Source organism: Hipposideros armiger, unplaced genomic scaffold, assembly GCF_001890085.2.
Source record: "Hipposideros armiger isolate ML-2016 unplaced genomic scaffold, ASM189008v1 scaffold_829, whole genome shotgun sequence".
Lineage (NCBI taxonomy): Eukaryota > Metazoa > Chordata > Mammalia > Chiroptera > Hipposideridae > Hipposideros > Hipposideros armiger.
The window spans coordinates 83,510-87,769 of NW_017732179.1; the positions used below are offsets into that span (position 1 = coordinate 83,510).

Here is a 4,260-nt window from a genome sequence, read left to right on the forward strand (position 1 = left end):
AATCATTTCACCATCTTTATTTATGGGACACTCTCCTTCAGATGTAGATCTAAGATGATGATGATGATGATGATGATGATGATGATAATGACAATGACAGTGAGAACACAACAATAAGGCACAAAGATTAAGCACGTTACCTTAAGTTACATAGCTAGTAACTGGCAATACAATGATTAGAACCACTTTTAGGCCAAAGCCCTGGGCCAGAGGGTCAACCTGAGTAAAAAGATGCTAAGCTCCACTCACATCTACTCCTTTCTAATGACAGGTCATTATAACTGGACAAGACTCTTGTGTCTCTATCAGACTCTCAAGAATTCCCATAAGCTCTATAGGCATGCCCCCATCCTCTCTGTATCCCAGTGGTGCTTGTGGCTTAGGTTCAAGTTGGGATAGTCCTATCTTGCTCCATTATCAATCTGCACACCTGCCCACAGCCATTCTTATTACACACCTCTAACATACAGTTATACGAACCCAGAACAGGTCAGATGATTTCACCCATTCAGCCTGCAATGCAAAATATACTTCTTTTGAGGCAAGTCTTGTCCATCTCATAAACAAGTGGATGCAATGAAGTAATTATGAAGAAGGTCTCTGAAGGCAGATTGAGCTCAGATCCTTTTTTTCCACTATCTAGTTATGGGACTTTGGAACTTAAACATCTCTTTCTCAGTTACCTTAACTTTAAAGTTAAAATAATAATAGTACCTATCTATAGAGTTCCGGTGAGAATTAAATGTTTTTGTTTTCATATAGCTCACATGGAACTGTGTCTATCTCATTGAAAGTGCCATATCAGTATAAACTATTATAATTAACTTTTAAAGCTATAAATTTCACCAGGAAAAAAATACCTTTTGTATGTTTTTCCTATAATTCATAGAAGGAAATACAGTACACAAATATATATGCATACTCATATAACTGAAATAAAAGATTTGCAAAGCAAAAGTTACCATTTTATATTCATTTCTCTCTAATATGCAAGCATAATAGAAATAGAAATAGCTATTCTATTTCATTTCTTTAAAAGAAGGTCAAAATTCATCAAATTAATTTCACAATCCATTAATGGCCTCAATACACAGTTGTAAAAACACTAAGCTACACTATATGTAAATTTCATGAAGGAAGTCACCACACCTGTTTTGTTTAACGCTGTATCCCTAACTTCCTGGAACAGGGCACGGCATATAATAGATCCTCATTTATATTAATATGTATTGGATAAATGAATTCTTGTTTTACTAGCATTTAATATAGAAATGAGGAGAATCTATTTGTCCTTCTCTGGTGTTAATGTGGGAAGCTGTGTAAGACAGAATCCTTTCTACTCGTTGTTCAATGAGATGCCTAGGAAAAGCCATAGAAAATCATTAAAGTATAAAGATTGTTTAGAGGCTCATCCCAACTGAGTTGGGCCTCAGTGTTAGCATGGTAGCCAAAAGTCTTGCCTGAATCATTAATTTATGATTTACTTAGAGAGATGGGAAATTCCTGTCATAATTTTTGTTGTTATCCTTAATTCAACCTTTTCTCTCTATATAAATCATCATACTTGGTATTGTAGACACTCGTTGTTCTCTATAATTGCACACCTCTCTTAGAATGACTAGGATGATAATTCCCATTCGTATAGATTTTTGACATATTTTAAAATATACCAATCAGTCAATGTAGTTCAGTTCAATCTTTGAGGTTCACTGGGAGCTATATATAGCAGGTAAACTTGGAGAGATGGGACTAATGAAAGAAATGATAGTTTTCACTTTGTTACTATTTAATGCGTTTCCACTTGCTTGCCTCCCCCACCCCACCCTTAACACGCACACACAGCCTACTCTGTAGTATTATCTGTATTTTTAAAAGTAATGACATCAAAGAGTCAATATTGTATAATAGAAAAGAAAACAAGAATAAATAAACTAAAACTAACTCACGAGTACTGGAATTGGTTCAAATCCTCCCCACGACTTCCTGATTATTTCTTACCTGTAGTTTTCTCATCTGCAAGACAGAGCTAACAATGTCTATTTCACAGGGTAGTTGTAAGGGTACAGGGGGTTAATACATGTAAGGGAACTACTTTAGAGCCTTGGAAAAAAGCAATCGTTCACACTGTACAAGTTAGTTTCTTCTCCCCTGTCCAGGTGGCATCTCTGGCCTATGGGTAGAACAGCTACAAGTGAGAAACAAATTTAATTGGGTGGGAAACAATCCACAAAGATTAGCAAGGAGATGGCACTTGAACTAAAGTTGAAGAATGAGTGTGCCTTTTTCAGGTTAAGATGGTAGCAAGAGACTTCCAGTCTAAAGCAATAACATCAGCAAAAGCTGCTAAGTTGGCTAAGTGGTGATATTTCAGTCAAGAAAGGGTGAGAACATGGATAGGACAATGGTAATAACAATGAGAATGGGAAAGGGGGTGGGGGCAACAATTTCAGAGTTTAAACAAATAACTGGAAAATCGGACATACTGCAGAAAACAGCAACATGTAAACCGTGATGTCTGTGTGATACTTCAGCTGTTAAATAAACATATTTGTTTATGAAAGCCATTCTTTCCAAATAACTCCTTCCATTTTCTAAATAGTTGGCTTGATTATCTAAATATGTTTCATGGACTAGATGCCCCCAAATTTTAATAATAGAATTGATTATTATTGCTTCCTGTTTTATTTTCCTCTTTGCTTTTTAAAAAGTTTTCTTTATGCATTTCAAATCACATTGACCTTTTTAATCTACTATTGTATTATAACTGTATTTTTATTTAGTAACCAACTTGTTCTTATCTTGTAATATTATCACTTACCAGATTTCTCAGGAGGACCATAAATCTGATTCAATGTCTTCCCAGATGTACTAGTTTACATTCTCCCAGTTTAATCTCATTTTGATTTAAGTCCATATTTGTAACCTTTTCAAGTTCCAGATAAGTAGTTTCTAAGTCATTAACAATGTTTATAACATTGCCTAATATAGCATCATTTCAAAAAATATTAATGTGCTGCTTACTCCTGCAAATATTAATTGAAGAATTGAAAGAAAGAAGTCGAAGCAGTTATCTTGTCCCATAGCATCCAGGATGTCCTCTGTCCCCTTTGCAATTTATCAAGTTCTTTTTTTTTCAATAGTAAAAAATATGTGTTTATATTTCTCTTTTTTTAAAAAAGATATTAAATAATAATACTTCAGAAGACTGGATTTAACTCCCCAACCCCCCTAAGCCTGCCCGCTGTCCACCTGGCACAGATACATTAAGGAAGAGGTTCCTGGAGTGGCATGTCCACCTTGGCTGTAGGCGGGGACTCCAGGTGAAAACACTCCACTCTTGTAGGGTCAGTAGAAAGGCTTCTCCCTCATAGTCACCGAGCCTTTCTGTCTCCTGAGGCAGACTCTCTCAGCCATGTTGATGAATAGGCCTGCGTCCATCACACCTGGGGCCATTTTGATAGCTGTGTTCACTTCACTCCATTTGTTCACCTGGTCAAGCTTCCAGTCCAGGATAAAATTTCCATTAGCTGTCACCACAGGACCTGCGTTGTTGACAGTTATTTGAAGTTCAATCACGTCCCCAAACTTTTGAGTCACAGCTCAGTTCACTGGGACATAAGCCATTGGGATGACGTCCATGGGGATTCCCTTGTGCCACCGACCCCCAAGGTTCTTTGACTCTTTCTTGAAATCAGCAATCACAATGAAGCTACTTGCATAGCCAGCCACAATCTTCTCCTGGGTCAGGCAGCCTCCACCGCCCTTGATGAGCTTGAGATCAGCATCTACTGCATCAACACCATCGATGGCGAGGTCAATCTCTGGGTGTTGGTCCAGGTCACTAGAGTTAAGCCCTACTGCAGGATGAGCTGAGGGGCCTGGAAGGAAGAGAGAATACCGGCGAGGTTCAGAGTCTCTTGTTTCACTCTTTCAGCTATTCGTGGCACAGCGTGGCCAACTGGAGAACCACTTCAAATTCCCAGCACTTGGTTATTTCTCATGTGGTTCTCCACCGCCATGCAGCCTGCCAGCTTCTTGGCTTCCTCTGCCTTGGACATTGTGGAGAGGGCAGGAAGACACTTTTGGCTTCCCCATAGCTGGTGTCTGTTCAGCCAGCGCTCCAACGCTGCAGCTGGTGCAGAAGGAGGCTACATGTGGGAGCCTGGGACTCCCCAACTGTTCCCACCTCTGCCAGAGGCCACACCCCCGGGCTGCCCAGGCAGTGGGGCCAGGACCCGCTTTTAGAGGATACTGAAGGGC

The 4,260-nt window shown here is 39.2% G+C and overlaps 1 pseudogene; it reads right to left on the reverse strand.

Moving 5' to 3' along the window:
• Positions 1–3,345: 3,345 nt before the first annotated feature.
• LOC109374523 (ribose-5-phosphate isomerase pseudogene) lies at positions 3,346–4,058 on the reverse strand (annotated as a pseudogene).
• Positions 4,059–4,260: the final 202 nt, after the last annotated feature.